The sequence below is a fragment of the Anolis carolinensis genome, chromosome 4 (genome assembly GCF_035594765.1).
Source record: "Anolis carolinensis isolate JA03-04 chromosome 4, rAnoCar3.1.pri, whole genome shotgun sequence".
Lineage (NCBI taxonomy): Eukaryota > Metazoa > Chordata > Lepidosauria > Squamata > Dactyloidae > Anolis > Anolis carolinensis.
The window spans coordinates 154,225,107-154,244,900 of record NC_085844.1 but is presented as its reverse complement, the minus strand read 5'-3'; the positions used below and the strand labels follow the sequence as shown (position 1 = coordinate 154,244,900).

The 19,794-nt window shown below is 39.9% G+C and overlaps 1 protein-coding gene across 2 annotated transcripts in view; it reads right to left on the bottom strand.

The window, feature by feature from the left end:
• The window catches only part of LOC103278655 (uncharacterized), a 356,515-nt gene that overhangs the window by 157,412 nt on the left and 179,309 nt on the right, over window positions 1-19,794 (bottom strand). The gene's annotated exons all lie outside the window — the stretch shown is intronic.

Genomic DNA, 19,794 nt, shown 5'->3' with positions numbered 1-19,794 from the left:
AGGCACACAAATTGCCTAGCAATATGTCTTGATTTGAAACTTTAAGAAATCACTTGATCAGATGTGAAACGCCTTGCAACCTATATGGATTCACCACATATGGTGGATGCACTGCATTCTCCATGCTGTCCCACATTGCTGCTGAATGAAAATAAAGAAGAAGGGCTGCTTTTCTTTCTCTGGTTTGGGTAAGGGAGGAATAATGGAGTGGGAGCACTATTGCGACGCACCACTATACCAAGCAAGGCTTCTTGCCTCTACCTCTTGTCACTGCCTTTATGCTGGGTTCCTATTCCAGCATTTACACACGTGCGAGTCAACCCAGATTATTTGGGTCCATTTTTTCTGAAAACTATTTTGATTCAAACACTATAGGATAAATCAATGAACCATTCCATAAAAATCTGTCAGCGAGAAAGCATCAGCAAAACATTATCCATGGAAAAATCTGTAAGCCCTTAAAGCTTTTAGTGATGCTGGCCTACTTAAGAATCATCCCTTGCACACAAAAATAAAAAGATATCTCACAACCTCTGAGGATGACTGCTATAGATGTGGGTGAAACGTCAGGACAGAATGCTTCTGGAACATGGCCATACAGCCCGAAAAATTCACAGCAAACCATAAAGATGTGCATCACATTTCCAGAGTAAAACTTGAATGAATGGGTCTGAATTACAAGAGAAAAGATTCGACCTAAATCAGGAGGACCTTTTTTACTTTGAGAAATATCTGATAGTAGAATAGATTGCCTTAGAGGGCAGTGGACTTTCCATCTCTAGAGGTCTTCAAAAAGACCTTCAAAAAGACAGCTGTTCTTGGACAGCCCTCCAAACAGACACCTGTCCTTTCTGAAGTAGGCCACATGGCCACCCTAAGTAAACTATCACTTCATTTAAAATAAAAATAAAAAGCTTGAAGTACTCCATTTATAAAAGGCGGCCTCCTTGTGTTGTTCAACTCACTTCAAAAATCCAGGGGTTGAGAGGTATAATGGGAAGGGCTTGAAGACACTTCTCTGCAGTCATTTCCATCCATGGAGGTCAAGTGCTTGTAACACTCCATGCCATTGATAAAAGTAAGTTGTAGCTTCAAGAGACAGCTGGGAATATAAGGGGCCTTGTGTGAGTCTTGCTGGAGGAATCTTGCCTTTGATCTTCCCCGTTGACATTGGTCATAACCATAAGGGAGATTTCACCGAGGCTGGACAAAGCTGCGAAGCGATTGCTCCAAGTTTCCTGTTTTCATTCAGATGTGTACAAATTACCTCAACATGCCCTCCTCCCTCCCTGCGCTTCTCATGAAAACACTAAGGTCTGAAAGAAACTCTTGTTATATTGTTGCCACTTAGGTTTCACTGAGCCTGCATTATCTACTCACAGCTTTAATGACTTCCTGCTGAGAGAGGCTCTGTAGAAGTCTTGGCAGCAGGGCTAAGAATAGCATTAAATGCAAGGTTATCTAGGCATTACACTCACTGTAACATGCAATTAACTCTCCTCTTCCATTTTCATTACACAATTATTCATTAATGTCAATTTAATTTTATGCATTGTTCTACATGACCGAAGGCTGATTACGGGCCTTTTCACTCCAATATCCCAAGTTAACTGGTGCCAGCCTTACTCAGGGCTGCCTAATTGCAATTTAGCCTAGACAATTCCTCCCATTTTTGCCCTCCAGTAATGGAACAACAGATCTTGGCCAGGTGAAGATTTTAAGGTGGAAAGAAAGAGCAAAGCTGAGATGTACTACAGAACAACTAGAGTCTTTTTTAATAAATAAAAAACAGAAAGAAAGAAAGAAATCTAGGCTGGTCTAGAACAGAAAACTACAGTCGCTTCCAACTGTGGTTTCAGTTTGATTGCTGGTACTGAGAACAATTTAGAAATCCTTATAATTTAAACTGGCCTGGATTTCCCATCAGGATTTTTTTCAGTTATATAATACAAAAATAACACTCAGCACTGGAGAGGGTCAGGGAACTTTTTTATGATATTTAATGGATGAATTCAATAATAAGTTACACATGGCACTTACCCTGCTATTGCTGAGTTTTCTTTTCACCCAACTTAATTAAATTTTTTAAAAGATAAATTGTTTTCCAATTCAAGCAAGCTGCTGTTCATATCTATTAATTTTAAAATAAAATAATACCAAGGATAGTTTTATTTTCTTCTGAAGCAGCAGTACTGAAACATTTCTCTGCAAATGTATATTCATAAGAAGGGGATTTGTAGTGGCTTGGCCTCTACAGTAACATACATGGAGTACCTCAACAGAACTTTCCATTTTATTTCTGCCATGACATAAGCTACCTTAAAATGCTCATTCAGGCAGATGATCCATAGATAGATTCCTATACGCAGTGGCACAATGGGTTAATTCCTTGTGCTGGCTGAACTGCTGACCTGAAAGTCGGTAAATCAAATCCATGAGAAGGAGTGAGCTCCCATCTGTCCGTTCCAGCTTCCCATGTAGGGACATGAGAGAAGCCTCCCACAGGCATCCTCTGAGCAATATCTCTGCAGACAGCTAATTCTCAAGTCACTTCTGACACGATTTGGAGCCCCAGGTGACACAGCAGGTTAAACTGCTGAGCTGCTGAACTTGCTGACTGAAAGGTCAACTGTTCAAATCTAGGGAGTGGGGGTGAGCTCCTGCTCTTAGCCCCAGTTTCTGCCAACCTATCAATTCAAAAACATGCAAATGTGAGTAGATCAATAGGTGGGAAGGTAACGGCGTTCCATGCAGTCATATTGGCCACATGACCTTGGAGGCATCTACAGACAATGCTGGCTCTTCGGCTTAGAAATGGAGATGAGCACCACCCCCAGAGTCAGAGACGACTAGACTTAATGTTAAAGAGAAACGTTATCTCATTCAGAGATTTGCATCTAAATTCAGTCTACATAACTCCTGCCCACTGGAAAGTAACTATCTGAATTAAAAGCATACTCAAAATTAAGACTATTAGAACCTAGAATTTAAATAGCAAAAGGTATATGTTAAAAATAAGAGGTAGAAATGATATTACAAAACAATTTGCAGGAACTCAACTGTAAAACCTCCACACATCAAGTTCTGCAATATGGCAGCACCCATATTGGCAGCTGGAGACTACAATCAAACATCTTTTCTAAGGCCACAATGCAAATAACTCCTCATATGCACCTTTGTTTGATGTAAGCAAAGGTCTTACTCTCCCTTTGCCCACTGAACAGAAGAATTATGTTGTAACAATACTCTCCTTTTACTGTGGACATGATTTAGATAGAGAGTCTGTGCCTCTATTTCTCTTTTCAGGGTACTTTTACAACTTAAAGCAGTGTTTCTGAACCTGGGGTCCCCAGATGCTTTTGGCTTTCAACTCCCAGAAATCCTAACAGCTTGTAAACTGGCTGAGATTTCTGGGAGTTGTAGGCTAAAAACATCTGGGGACTCTAGGTTGAGAACCAATGGCTTAGAGGATCACCCCTTTACAGACTGGAAGAAGGCAAAAGTGTCTCGTGACTGTATCTCTGTGCTTATCTACACTGTTCACTTTCTCCATGGCCAGTCAGAGCAGTCCATCATCTTACTATCTCTGTTGCAATTGCTGTTGCCAAATGGCCACAGAGCTTCTGACCATTGGCCCTATGTTGATATTTCCTGATGATCACAGGGAGAATTTGGACATCAAACTAGCCTTCATTAAACCTGGTCCTGCTGTCCATACTGTGCCCAAACTGCAGAGGTGGTCCTAAGTTGAGTCAAACAATGAAGCATTTTTCAGTACCCCATGATAAGGGCCAAAAATTCCTGGATGCCGTGTAGACATATGGGAGCAACATCTTGGTCAGTGTGGGCTACTGAGCCCATGTAGATGAGTCCTCTAACAATCTACATCATAATCTTCTGCTCACCTGCTGCATTTCTTTATATGCTTTGTGGTGGATCAAAAGACCAACCTATGCAATAAAATGGTTTATTTGCTTCGCCCTATGTGGTGCCAAAAAGAGTTGAGCAACAAATGACTTACTTTCAAGTTACGATAACTTAACATGACTTAATAGGCAATCCATCTTTTTCTGCTTCGCCTGTCTAATATAAGTTAAGAAAGCATCAGCATTTTAAACTTTTACCTCCTAGGGGTTGGTTGTGGGTACATGTTAAAACATGGTCATAAAAATTAATTTCAGGCTGAAATATCATATGCACCCTCAGCATGTTTTGCTGCTCTGTAAAATTATTTCTTTATTTATTCATCCCCTCCCCAAAGTTCTAAACAGAATAATCTTGGCTATTTAAAAAGATATTAATTGTATAAATTAAAATTAAACAAATAACATATGTATATATAGCCAAGATAATTTACTTTTCTATAAAAATCCAAACATTGTGAGTGACTAGACATTAAATTAGTCCTTCCTCCAGCTTTTACTTGTGTCTTTAAAGACAGATGTGACTGTCATTGGTAAGCAATTTGTGGAGAACTTACTGTTGTTATTGTTATTATCATCATCTCTAGCAAATGAGAAATCTATGTGGAAACTGTAGAATAAAGCATGAAAAGGGACTTTAATACTGTGACGGCAAGAGTTCAAATTCATTCCTGTTTATATTTCCATCTACTTTAATGAAAGAAAACCAATAGCTATGTAAACCAATAGGTCATGATAGGCTAGGCTGATTTTCTTACAACATGTGAGGCTGTAAAATATATTTTAAAATTCCCTCAATATAATTTAATATAATTGGGTCAATGTGTATACTTAAAACTCCCCTTTTTACAACTAAGCCCATAACTGTTCTCCAGGGAACTTTAAAATCACACACACATACACTTTAAATATATATGCACATGTGTGTATGATACTGCACATATACACATATGTAAACACATACATAAACATCAGTTATATTAAGATCAAAATAGAAAATGTCAAAGACTGGAGACATAAAAGCAAAATATGAGTTTAATTTTGCCTAAGTTCAACAGTTTGAATTAACTAAGGTTAGTTTAAAAACAAACAGGCCCATGCTAAAAAGACAATGAGCAGACATATAAAAATTACTTAGTGGCAAATACTTTGTAACGCGTCAGATTGAGGCCTTAGACAAATCTCTCTTTTTCAGCCTCAGCCCCATTATATTCAGAGACTTACCTCAAAGTTTGAAAGTAGCTTTTGAAATTATCATGAAGTTACAACCCATGAATTCCCAAAACTGCAAAGGCCTGTGCAAGTTGCATTTATATTAGAGGGAATTGAATGAAATCATAGGAAATGGTTCATCTTGAATTAACTGTGGGCAGAGGCGGTTGCCTGTGGTGCCATCTTGTTGGGGGCGCCATCGAGGCAACTCCTGTCTCCTGCGGCCTGCCTCCGCAAGGTATTGAACTGCTTTTTCTGTTGATTTGTTGTAAAACATGATGTTTTAGTGCTTAATTTGTAAAATCTTAATGTAATTTGATGTTTAATAGGCTTTTCCTTAATCCCTCCTTATTATCAAATATTTTCGCTTATCCAATGCTTTTATTTTTTCAGTGATTGGTTTGGGGGGGGGGGGGGTGTGTGCCAAAATTCTGTTCGCCTACACTTGAAAAATACCTAGGGCCGGCTCTGACTGTGGGACAAGCTAGACAATACACTCTACATGTGTTTAGAAGAGCAGCTCTCTTAGGAGCCAGGGATGTATGCTTGTCATAGCACATAATCGTCTTCATCTACATATTTTTCATTTTGCATGTTTTTGGTTTGTGGCTGATCACTGGAAGGTAAACATGGAATTAATTTGCAAGGCAGGCTGCTGAGATGCATATCTTTGAGCAAAACCTGTTGCCAGAAGAAAAACATGTTAATCGAAGGGCACACACATTTCCCTTAATGTCTCATTTGATCCTGTATGTCACTCAAAGCCAGAATCAAATTACAATGGAAATTCTTCCTTTCTATCTAAAAAAAACTTTTTATGCTCTTGTTTTGGTTTTGTCCATGCATAGATTTTAACAGCCATGCTTATAAGACACTTTGGGCTTTGTTTGTTGCCAGTAGTTTACTGCCTTATAAAGTTGTTTTTGATTCATGCTCCATTTGTTTCTCTTCCCTGAATTTTATGGGCATAGGACCTAATTGGTTGCTTTCATTATATATGTTAGACAAAAATGTGTACAGCTAACAAGGGCTCTCCTTGGATCTTAACGCCTTGTCAAGCCAAATCCCCAGTTCAAGCAAATACTGTGTAAACAAAGTTTAGGCAAAGGTATGCTTGAAATATTCAGACATCTCTTGGACTCATTTTAGGGCCATAACCCTGAAGCGAGGTCTTATGCAGAGGAACCATTAAAGAAGTGGTTCTCAACCTTCCTAAGGCTGTGAACCCTTAATACAGTTCCTCATGTTGTGGTGACCCCCGACCATAAAATTATTTTCGTTGCTACTTCATAACTGTCATTTTGCTACTGTTATGAATTGTAATATAAATATCTGATATGCAGGATGTATTTTAATTCACTGGACAAAATTTGGCATGAATACCTGATATGCCCGCATTTGAATTCTGGTGGGGTTGAGGAGGATCGATTTTGCCATTTGGGAGTTGTAGTTGCCAGGATTTATAGTTCACCTACAATCAAAGAGCATTCTGAACTCCAGCAATGATGGAATTGAACCAAACTTGGCACACAGAACTCCCATGACCAACAGAAAATACTGGAAGGGTTTGGTGGGCATTGACCTTGAGTTTTGGAGTTGTAATTCACCTACATCCAGAGAGCTGAAATAATGATGAATCTTAACCAAACTTGGCACGAGTACTCAATATGCCCAAAAGGGAATGTGTTTTCTGATCATCTTTGGCACCTCTTTGATGCCCTTTCATGACCCCCCCCCGACGGGGTCTGAACCCCCAAGTCAAGAAACGCTGTATTAAAGAATGATCTTGGTCCCCTCCTTTTGATTTCATGGAGATTCACCCAAGAAAGCCCAGTGGATCCTTATATCTGTGATCAATTTTGCCATCTTTTCAGGGTAAACGCAATGAAGAACAGATATGTATGACCCAGGAACAAAACTCGTACAAACAATGTGCATATTTGCATTTGCACATTTAAAAAAAATTTAAGCTGAAATTTCTGATGGGCATCATATGGTGACTATCTTGCATGCTTCAAAATCCCATAACAAAGCAGCAAATCTGGACACTGCAGGCAGACCTGCTCTGAAGTCCTGGGGTATTTGGCCTCTCATGGAAAACCCGCAATTTGGTGCTGTCTGGAAGCACCCTAGAACACAATTAAAGACTGATCTCTTACAGCAGGCCTACCCGGTTAATTTGAAACTATGAATTTTAAATTTACATTCTATTAGTATTATGTTTCCATTTTTGTACAGTGTATTTTAATATATGTATTTTATGGTAATGCATCTAGATTTTTAAAACTGTGTTGCATCCTGCTGTGAGGAGGGGCGGGTAATAAATAAAATTTATTATTATTATTATTATTATTATTATTATTATTATTATTATTATTATTATTATTATATTCATTGCATTGTAGTCCACTCCATTTTTGTATTCAAAATTTCAACCACATAGAACCTCTTTTTTAAAAAGAGCTCTTGTGATAAACTCCAAGACATATTAGCCTCATGCTAAACAGGTTTTCTTAAAAGTAAATCCCACCCACTCTGCATACCAGAATTAAGAATACTATATATTATGATTTATATATGTACAATTTTACATATATACACATATATATACACAGATGCCTTTGAAAAAAGTGTTAATGGGCAAATTATTCCTTTACTCATTTTTATCACGAGGACTGCAATAATCATGTTAAGGATCTCCATGTTTTCACCAGCTGGTGGTCATTTCAAGGAGACACTCAACACAGCTACCCTGATGATTCTAATCTGTACTTCTAGACATTATGTTTGGAATATCTTGACCAGATGAGGTTGATTTCTATGGTGTGTGTATTATTTGATGAATATCCACAGAAAGTTTAACAGATACTAGATGCGATACTTTTATTTGTTCTCCATTTTTAAGTCAACCAACCTAACTTGCACTTCCTGGATTAATGTACGGATTGGAAGGCCATTATCTTCCAGACTTCAGTTCAAAGTATTTTGTGATGTCATTCAAAAATGGCACAATTATATGTATATATAAGGAAATGTGTGCACTGCTGAAAACTGTGTATGTATATATATATATATATATATATATATATATATATATATATATATACATACACACACACACACACACACACACACACTGTACAGCATGACCCCCTTCCCTTATCTGCAGACTCAAAAACTACAGTTTCACTTAATCATGATCCAAAAAATATTCCCTCCTTGGAGTGATTTTGGGCCTCTCTAGGTCCTCCAGTGTTAGTCTATGGTATGCTTCCAGCCCAAGTATATTCTAAATTATTTGCGGTTTCAGATATTCAGCTGTGTGAAGCTTGGAACATGTCCCCAGCAGATACAGGGGTCCTACAGTAAATATGAACACATGTATTATGTAAAAGAATTTTTAAAGTGAATTTCCATGTATTTAAAAAGTAGATGGATCTAGGCACTGGTAACTCTTATTCTTTTTTCTCTTACTTTACTTGATTGCCCTTAAGCAAATTAGTACCATTGCACATTATACATTTTAAGGTAATAATTACAGTTCTTAAAGTAGCATATTTCCATTGCTAAAAGTTTTCTATTATGTTTCATTACTTTACTTCTGCATTACATTTATGGGAAAAATCTCTATATGAAATGCCTTAATTTTTTGAAAAAAATCTAAATGACATATTTCATTGATTGTAAGACACCATCAATTCTAAGACACATCCCTTTTTTGAGCCTTGATTATGAGAAAACATTTTTTTAGTTCTCACCCCAGTTTTGCTTCTTTGTTCACTGCCCAAATGTCCTGGCCAGTCCCTTCTACCCATCTCCTAATTTCTTTGCCACTGCCATCTCCACTCATGATAGTTCCCCTCTTGCTTCCTGGCTTTCCTCCTACCACTGCTCCTGATGATTTTTTTTTTTTAGCACAACCCAACAACTGTGATACTAAGATAACAGCAATGACAAAGAGCAGCATTCCAGAGAGATGAAGCCATGTGTATCGGCTGCACTGACCCAGCAGCGGGAGTCGGCACAAAAGACAACAGGGCAGCAAAAATCCCCCAAATCTAGAACACCATTGATTCTAAGATACACTCTTTTTCGAGCCTTGATTTTGAGGGGGAAAGTGCACCTTAGAATCAGTGAAATATGAATCATAGAATCATAGAATCATAGAATAGTAGAGTTGGAAGAGACCTCAAGGGCCATCTAGTCCAACCCCCCGCTAAGAAGCAGGAAATCGCATTCAAAGCACCCCCGACAGATGGCCATCCAGCCTCTGCTTAAAAGCCTCCAAAGAAGGAGCCTCCACCACGGCCCGGGGGAGAGAGTTCCACTGCCGAACAGCCCTCACAGTGAGGAAGTTCTTCCTGATGTTCAGGTGGAATCTCCTTTCCTGTAGTTTGAAGCCATTGTTCCGTGTCCTAGTCTGCAGGGCAGCAGAAAATAAGCTTGCTCCCTCCTCCCTATGACTTCCCCTCACATATTTGTACATGGCTATCATGTCTCCTCTCAGCCTTCTCTTCTGCAGGCTAAACATGCCCAGCTCTTTAAGCCTCTCCTCATAGGGCTTGTTCTCCAGACCCTTAATCATTTTAGTTGCCCTCCTCTGGACGCTTTCCAGCTTGTCAGCATCTCCCTTCATCTGCGGTGCCCAAAACTGGACACAGTATTCCAGGTGTGGTCTGACCAAGGCAGAATAGAGGGGGAGCATGACTTCCCTGGATCTAGACGTTATTCCCCTATTGATGCAGGCCAAAATCCCATTGGCTTTTTTAGCTGCCGCATCACATTGTAGGCTCATGTTTAACTTGTTGTCCACGAGGACTCCAAGATCTTTTTCGCACACACTGCTGTCAAGCCAGGCGTCCCCCATTCTGTATCTTTGATTTCCATTTTTTCTGCCGAAGTGAAGTATCTTGCATTTGTCCCTGTTGAACTTCATTTTGTTAGTTTCGGCCCATCTCTCTAGTCTGTCAAGATCGTTTTGAATTCTGCTCCTGTCTTCTGGAGTGTTAGCTATCCCTCCGAGTTTGGTGTCATCTGCAAACTTGATGATCGTGCCTTCTAACCCTTCGTCTAAGTCGTTAATAAAGATGTTGAACAGAACCGGGCCCAGGACGGAGCCCTGCAGCACTCCACTTGTCACTTCTTTCCATGATGAAGACGACGCATTGGTGAGCACCCTTTGGGTTCGTTCGCTTAGCCAATTACAGATCCACCTAACCGTAGTTTTGTCTAGCCCACATTTTACTAGTTTGTTTGCCAGAAGGTCGTGGGGGACTTTGTCGAAGGCCTTACTGAAATCTAGATATGCTACATCCACGGCATTCCCTGTATCGACCCAACTCGTAACTCTATCGAAAAAAGAGATCAGATTAGTCTGGCATGACTTGTTTTTGGTAAATCCGTGTTGACTATTAGCAATGACCGCATTTGTTTCTAAGTGTTTGCAGACCACTTCCTTAATGATCTTTTCCAGAATCTTGCCTGGTATTGATGTGAGGCTGACCGGACGGTAATTGTTTGGGTCGTTCTTTTTTCCCTTCTTGAAGATAGGGACCACATTCGCCCTCCTCCAATCTGCTGGGACTTCTCCTGTTCTCCAAGAACTCTCGAAGATGATTGCCAGTGGTTCTGAAATAACTTCCGCTAGTTCCTTCAATACTCTTGGATGTAGCTGATCTGGCCCTGGGGACTTGAATTCGTTTAGAGTGGCCAGGTGTTCCTGGACAACTTGTTTCCCTATTTGGGGTTGGATTTCCCCCAATCCTTCGTCCATTCCATGTTGCTGAGGTTGAAGATGGCTTTCTTTTTGTGAGAAGACCGAGGCAAAGAAGGCATTAAGCAGTTCTGCCTTTTCCCTATCCCCTGTCACCATCACCCCATCTACTCCTTGCAGTGGCCCTATCGCCTCCTTTTTCTTCCTTTTTCTACCAACATAAGCAAAAAAACCTTTTTTGTTGTTTTTTATGTCCCTGGCAAGCCTGAGCTCATTTTGCGCTTTAGCCTTGCGAACCTTTTCCCTACAGGAGTTGGCTATACGTTTGAATTCTTCTTTGGTGATTTCTCCCCTTTTCCACTTCTTGTGCATGTCACTTTTGAGCTTTAGCTCAGTTAGAAGTTCTTTGGACATCCATTCTGGCTTCTTTGCACTTGTCTTATTTTTCTTCTTTGTTGGCACTGTTTGCATTTGCGCCTTGAGTAGTTCACTTTTGAAAAACTCCCATCCATCCTTAACTCCCTTGTTTTTTAATATCGGCGTCCATGGAATGCCGCTCAGTAATTCCTTCATTTTTTGGAAGTCAGCTCTCTTAAAGTCCAGAATGCGTGTTTGACTTGTCTTAGTTTCAGCATTCCTTTGTATTGCAAACTGCAGGAGCACATGGTCACTTGCCCCTAAGGATCCAACCACTTCAACTGTATTGATCAGGTCTTCCACATTTGTTAAGATTAGATCAAGAGTTGCTGATCCCCTTGTTGCCTCTTCTACCTTCTGGACCATAAAATTATCTGCAAGGCAAGTGAGGAATTTGTTGGACTTTGTACTCTTGGCTGAGTTTGTTTTCCAGCAGATATCGGGATAATTGAAATCGCCCATGACTACTATATCTCTTCTTTGTGCCTGTTTGGTCAGCTGTTGACAGAAGGCTTCATCAAGTCCTTCATCCTGACTCGGAGGTCTGTAGTAGACACCCACGACAAGATCTTTTTGAGTCCCGGTTCCCTTGATTCTTATCCAGATGCTTTCAAGCTGGTTTCCCGGATTACAGTCTTGCATTTCTTCTGCAACGTAACTGTTTTTGACATATAAAGCTACTCCCCCTCCTCTCCCCTTTGTTCTATTTATGTGAAAGAGGTTATAGCCCTCAATGGTTAAATTCCAGTGATGGGAGTCATCCCACCAGGTTTCAGTGATGCCTATGACATCGTATGTGTGGTGCTGTGCTAGGAGTTGGAGTTCGTCTTGCTTATTTCCCATGCTCTGAGCATTAGTGTAAAGACATGTAAGCCCCTGTGACCTCCCCTCGAACTGTTTATTTGGGATTATTGTGCTCTCTGTACTTGGTCCTTGCTGTGTTTGTGCAGCCCTCCGTTTAGCCTTACGGCGGTTCCCTGTGGTCGTGGGTAATACAGTGTTCGCCAGGCTGTTGTTCCCCTCCCCCAGTGGATTTAGTTTAAAGTGCGCCTGATGAGGTTTGTGAGTCTGTGTGCAAAAAGATGTTTTCCTACTTGTGTGAGATGCACCCCATCGCTTGCCAGTAGTCCATCCTCTTGGAAGAGTAGACCATGGTCAAGGAAGCCAAAATGCTCCTCTTGACACCATTTTCTGAGCCAGTTATTGACCTGTACTATTTTTCCGGCCCTTGTAGAGCCATGTCCTACAACGGGGAGGAGGGATGAAAAGATCACATGTACATTATACAGTTTTAGCTTTGTTCCCAGAGCTCGAAAATCATTTGTGATCTTTTGAAAAGTATGCCTAGCGGTGTCATTGGTACCTACATGAATCAACATAAGGTGGGGAGGGTGATGGGGCTTTAGGAGCCTGCTGAGCCTCTGAGTGATATGGTGTATTTTTGCCCCCGGGAGGCAGCATGTTTCTCGAGCCATCCCATCCGGTCTGGAAATGATGGCTTCCGTTCCTCTAAGGAGGGAGTCACCTACTACCAAGACCTGTTTCCTTTGAGGATTGACAGGGTCCCTTTTGTGCAAGACAGTGTGTATGTCCCCTGAAGAGTGTTCCTGTTGAAGTGAATCATGTAGGTGTAAAGTGTTGATATCCATATAAAGTGTATGGTATCCATATAAAATCATTTAAAATATTCTCAGCCCCAGAGTAATAAGTAAACGTTAAATATTGGAGGGAAAATAATGTTACCAGTCATTATGCCATGTTTAAAGGGACACTGATGCCCCCTCTCCCCATTACTGCCCAACATAACTCTTTAAACAATAGTAATGCACTTTTATCTCTGACCTGTAGGCAATATCAATTCTCTAGACAGAATAAAAATATTCTGAGCTATGTACTACTCATTCCAATTGCTAGACTATCTGCATGACTTATTCAGACAGCAAAAGAATTTCACAGATAGAGAGGAGGTCAGGAATTTGTTTCCTATTTACTCCAGCAGCCATTCAGGATGTATGGAGAGCCAAGTCAGTTGTCCAGGACTCCTGGTAAAATCTCATAAGACACACAATTGCTTAGTGAGCTGACTACTACTGCCAAATGTATTATACCTTTTCTCCATTAAGTAATTATACTACATCCTTACCAAAATATTTCTTTCCCCCAGTCAAACTGCATAAACCCAATCATTTTTCCTGATGGTTATACCTGCCTATTAAAGTTTGTTCTAAAGAACCAAAAATATTCAGCATACTGTCATCAAAATCCAGCAATCTGGTTTTCTAATAAAATAGAGTAGGATGTTACGTATTTTAGATATCATGACAAAGTTTCAGGAGGAAATACCTGTGATAGTCTTACAAAGGAAATGGTAGAAATAAAAAGACAAGGAAATAAAAATATTAAAATACTGTAAAACGTTACACTAAAAACTCCATCTTGATGACCTTCAGTTGGATGCACCTTATATTTGTCAGTAGAACCTCTACCACAAAATTGGAGACTTAGGGTGGCTAGTCTACACTGACCATTTATCCTGGGGCAGATCTGACGTGGCAGATGCCACCAGCCCTGGGAAGTAGGGGGGAGTCCTGACTGTCCAGTGGTTCCAAATCTGGTTCAGATGGCCATCCTTACCATACCCTTCCTGTTCTTGTCATTCCAGTGTCAAGAACCAACACTAGCATGACATGCCTAGTGTCGGTAGCTTGTCTGGAGTGATGTTGGGTGCCAAACAAAGCAGGAAGGGATGAAGAGGAGAAATCACCTCTTCTTTCCTCTCTCCATTCTCCAATTGCTTCATCAATCCAGCTATCATCACTCCAGACAACAAGTGACTAACATGTCATGCCTGTCAGACATTGCAACAATGAGAGCAGTAGGGGGAAGATGAGTGCCATCCTGTGTCCTCAGCTAGAACTGGCCCAACTGCTTAAATGGGTCCAAAGTTGTGGTTTGCTCCAGATTCTTGGGAAGAATCCAGAGCAACGCACATCTTTGGTTAACACAATTCAAGGCTACATTAAGCAGCTTTGGTCCATGTTAACCTGAATAAGCTTTATGCATCATTTAGCCACCACAGAGCTAATTCAGCTCACTTTCAAGTGGTCAGTATAGATATGCCCTTAATTTAGCTTCTCCATTGTACTCCTACCCAGAGTATGTTCTCCAAAATAATGCAGTGGGAGTATGTGGTCTCTATTGTTTCAGATATCCTATATTATAGACTTCTATGTAATGGCATTTTATTCTATTGGTGCATGGAAGGAAACTTTATTAATGCTAATGGGAATTATGCACACATATGGAGAAAAATATACTACATGGGGATAATGACTTGCATTTCCATTATGTCTTTTTTCTCAAATAACTTCCAAACTATTTTGCTGCTAAGCTGATTATAAGGTCTGTTCAGCAGTTCTGATGCTACACTGTGAGAATGAGACTATGTTAACGTTTGACCTAGAGATCAGTTTCTGTAATCAGCTGGTATTTGTTCATATTCTCTATTTCATTGATGGTCAAAAACAGTTCATAAATATGAATTGTCAAACTGATTTATAGCCTTCCCAGATTCGATGCCTGCCAACGATATGTTCAAGATGCAAGGTACCTTATATTACAATTATGTAAGAGTTTTTTTTCTTTCTCTGTTTCTGATTTTCAGAATAGTTGAAATGTTTCTCCCTCTTAATGGTATTGTAAATACTTTTCTTCCTGGGTTCAATTCTGAATAGTTTTTGAGTCACACATATTAGTAAACACATATTCTGAAACCTGATCTCTGGAAGCTTTCATTTAAAGTTGTTGTGCTTTCAAGTTGTTTCCGATTTTGGCATACCTTAAGGTGACCATATCACAGAGTTTTCTTGGCAAGATTTGTTCAGAGGGGATTTGCAACAACCTTCCTCTGAGCCTGAGAGAGTGTGATTTACCCATGGGTAAATTGGATATCTCCTCCAATATCTGTCCTCCAGATTGCACCACTACTTTATGATCCTGTTCTCTGTGGTTTTTATTCTTATTTCTTTTCTCACCCCGAGTTTTAACTTAGTGTTCATGTGGCCCGCCCTTGTTTTATTGTTCTTCTGATTTTGCGTAATGTAGTGTATGTTATCATTTATTGTATTGTTCAATGTGTTATGATTTGTTGTTCTATTTATATTCTGTTATATTGTATTGTTTTGGGCATGGCCCCATGTAAGCCGCCCCGAGTCCCCATTGGAGAGATGGTGGCGGGGTATCAATAAAGATGATGATGATGATGATGATGATGATTATTATTATTATTATTATTATTATTATTATTATTTGAACCCTGGTCTCAGACTCGTATTTCAAAGCTCAGGCCTCTATATCACAAACACCCTTTAAACATATCTTGCTAAGACAAACATATGACAAGTTTGCTTCAGGGTTACCATAAGTCAGAAACGGCGCGCAGCAATAACAAATGTAATGTGATGTGATGTTGAAATGTGGCTAGGTTTGAGTGTCCCTAGTATTTGGATCAAAGATCACCAGGTAATATTAAAAATCTCAGGAAATGTTAAGAAATAATTTTGCATGAATCCCTAGATGTCAACTGGCAGACTAGAAAAACCAGTCACTTGATTCATAACAAAGCATCATCTTCATGTAGATATCTTGAGTCCCATTTTTGGAATAAAAGTGGGGGTAACAACAGCCATCGCAATGATATAATAGAGCTCTGTACAATACAACAGCAATTGCCATTATCATAATTTATTATTATCCTGCTGCCATAAGACAGATACCCAACTCAGTGTATTGGATGCCCACAAAACCATATCAAACAACAATATCTACCTACAAGGTAAGTATGTTTTTAAATCTTTATAAACAAGCCACTAGATCAGAGTTTTCCAAACATTTCATGTAGATGACATCTTTTTAGTCATGCATCATTTTGTGACACAGTAATTCTGTTTTCCTACCAAATCAGAGGTTCAACCAACCCCTTATAAGAAATACAGACATGTACATAAATTGTAATCACTAAATATATGGGGACATAACATATCTCATGAAAACCTTGAATTTCATTTTTAAGAATGTATGATTTTAAAGATAAAAACACATTTCCAACATTTGTGTCATTTATGAGGAATAATAATATGTAAATAGGCCAATTTTTAATCAGTTTCTCTTTCTCCTCTATCTGAAATTTTAAAGAGACTCACTCTTTTATCCGAAACTTTGCAAATTTTAGCAAATTCGAATACAAGAGAAAATAAAATCCTCACCACCCTTACTCCAGGCAACTGCCCACAGCCAACTATCCAATAATTACAAAACTACCAAAAAATGGCATCTGCTCCTTGAGGAATAGTGTAGTCCCACCAAGATCAGGCAGAATGGCCTCACATGTTTTGCCACTTGCTCTTGATTCATTATAGCTTTTGTCGTGTTTGGCATAACTCAGTTGACAAAGGGCACATCTACATGGATCAAATACCCTGGGATTAATGAGAATTGGCTCCATGGTGTCCACATGATATACAGAGGCAGGCCTGTAGCCAGGATTTTGCTTCGGGGAGGGGGGGGGGTTGCTGAGTCTGGGTGGGAGAGGATCTACCCTAGCAAACCTTTTGTATCGTTATCCCAATACCCCCATGCATATGGGATATAGTGAGCATGGTGATCAGATCATGATATGAATAAATATAACAGTTTAAATAATAAATGTAAGGCCTTCTCGCAGACCACCCTGAGAATTTTGGGGGGGGGAGCTGAAGCCCCTCAACCCCCCCCCCCCCCCCCGGTTACATGTCTGCACAGAGGCATCTCGCCTCCAACATGCGGGCAGCCACTTAACACGGTTGTCTCTAATGTTAGGCAAAGTTCTGATACTTGTGTTAACAGTTGGTCTGGTTCTGCCTTGGAACCAGTCCCGCTGTTCACACAGCCATCCCACTTTCCCCATGCTCCATAGTGTGGGAACAAGGGGATAGCAACTGACTTTCTCACTGTTTGTCACCATAGTGGCGGTCACTGTACTACAGAGAGCTCTTATCCAGAGCTCATTGCCTTTGTCAACATCAGCTCTCCTAACCATTGCAAATGTGACTTGGAGAAGAGAGAATGAAAGGGGGAAGATCATCCCTCCTTCCCCCACCCTCACCTTTCTAAGTCACACAACACCTTTGCTAATGTCAACAAAGGCAATGAGCATCAGTTAGGACAGTGGTTCCCAACCTGTGGGTCCCCAGACGTGTTGGCCCTCAACTCCCAGAAATCCTAACAGCTGGTAGGATTTCTGGGATTTTTAGGAATTCCAGGCCAAAACACCTGGGGACCCATAAGTTGAGAACCACTGAGTTAGGAACTCTCTACAGATCCAGGGCCCTGCCTTGGTGGCAAACAGTGAGAAAGGTAAGGGGGATTGTTTAGCTCAAATGAAAAGTGTGGGCCCTGCTCCCACCACTGACGTGATCCAAGAGCAGGATCGTGAAAAAGCTATGGCAGAATCTGGTGCTGATACAAAGTGGAATGCTTCAAATCAGTCCTGGGGATTCTTGCCCATAACCTCTGACAAAGAAACTCCTTTTTACAAAGTCTTTTAATGTCCAGCCTTACCCTATTTTTCTTTGTTTTCTGTAACTGAGATATATCTGTAACTAGGTAAAGGTAAAGGTTTTCCCCTGACGTTAGGTCTAGTCATGTCCGACTCTGGGGCTTGGTGCTCATCTCCATTTCTAAGCCTCTAAGGTCATGTGGCATGACCACATGGAGTGCCGTTACCTTCCTGCCAGAGCAGTACCTATTGATCTACTCACATTTACATGTTTTTGAACTGCTAGGTTGGCAGAAGTTGGAGCTAACAGTGGAAGCTCACCCCACTCCCCGGATTCGAACCACTGACCTTTCAGTCAGCAAGTTCAGCAGCTCAGCAGTTTAACCTACTGCGCCATCAGGGGCTCAACATCTGTAACTGTAAGATGTGTGTATGTATGAATGTGTCTTCAATCATATGTTGACTTAGTTCATAGGGTTTTCTTATACAAGGAACAGTTAGAGACCGCTTTAGGTGCCACAGAATTGTGACAATGACAGGAAGATCCAAAACAGATTAAAATATTTGCATGTCATTTGCTTATAGCCTTTCTTGCTCCTACCTCGCTTCAACTAACATGGTGCATTTATATTTTATAAGGTAAGATGCCTTTAATAAGATACAAAATCTACAGATCTGCCCTAATGTTAACACATTTTCTTCTCCTTTTCCCATCCATTTCTTTTCTTTAAGGGGGGTGTCACCATTATGTTCTCTCTCTGCCAGTTAGTGTAATTTTAATTTATCATTAAGCAACACTTTGCTTTTTAACATAAAGAATTCAGTGTGCTTGATGGAGCAGTACTTAATGGAAAGTTAGTTCCTCCACAGCAACAACTGTTTAGAAAAGAGGGGTTTATTAATTTATCAGAGCCTTATGTTCAATTTCAGATTTTTAGCTTAGGAACTAACAATCAGCTGCACCTGTTACCAATTAAAGTATTAATGGCACATCAATCAAAGAAAAATCACTGCAAATGGAGATTACACAAGCTCTGTACTCATGTCAAATTTTTTTGGAAGTCATCCTTTATTTCCCAAAAGAAATTAAATCCATAAACTACCTATGACCAATTTCAGACATGGCTATCTCTCTCCCTCTTTTTCTGGTAGGATGATTGCAACGATTTTACACCTGACCCCTTTGGATTCAATGGAGAAACTAGGTGTCCTGCATTGAAAAGGTAATAATGTAGGTTTGAATACAGATGCCAGCAGGACACTCTAAATGCCTTTTACAAAGCTCGACAAAAGTTAATTACTAGCTTTACAAAGAGCCATAAAGTGCTAGTAAAGTCCAGGATTGATGGGACTCCCTGTTTTTTTTATGTTTACCTGTAACAGGCAAGGCAAGGGAGAAGAACTGCATGAGAGAACTTATATCTATTTCTCGTTTTATATTCAACTGAAGAGATCTTCTGTACAACACTAGCTATATGAACTGAACTTTAAGAGCTAGCAATCTGTGAGATCTGGTTCCATACAATCTGTGAGATCTGGTTCCATAGCTGGTCTGTATGCAAGTCTAGTTATTTTTTTTCTGTATAGAGTTTGAAATACTTGGGACCATATGTGTTTGGGATTTTTTTTTTTTTTGGATTTTGGAATACCTGAATGTGTGTATATACATAATAAGATATTTTTAGCCCGGAGACCCAAACTTCAACATGAGACCCATTTATGTTTCAGATATATCTCATGCATGCACACAGCTTAAAGATAATTAAAAAAAATATTTTAATATTTTTATGCATCAAACAAGATGATCAGAAAGCAAAGGTGTCATTTTCTTAGCTACTCATGTAGATAATTTTGGATTTTGAAGTATTACCTGTTATGGCTAAGGGATACTATGCTCCCATATGTATAAATTCATAGATAAATAAATTCAGAGAAGGGGAGGTACCTTGCTAAAAAGTATATTACAGTTACACCATTTTAGGCAATAGCAAAAC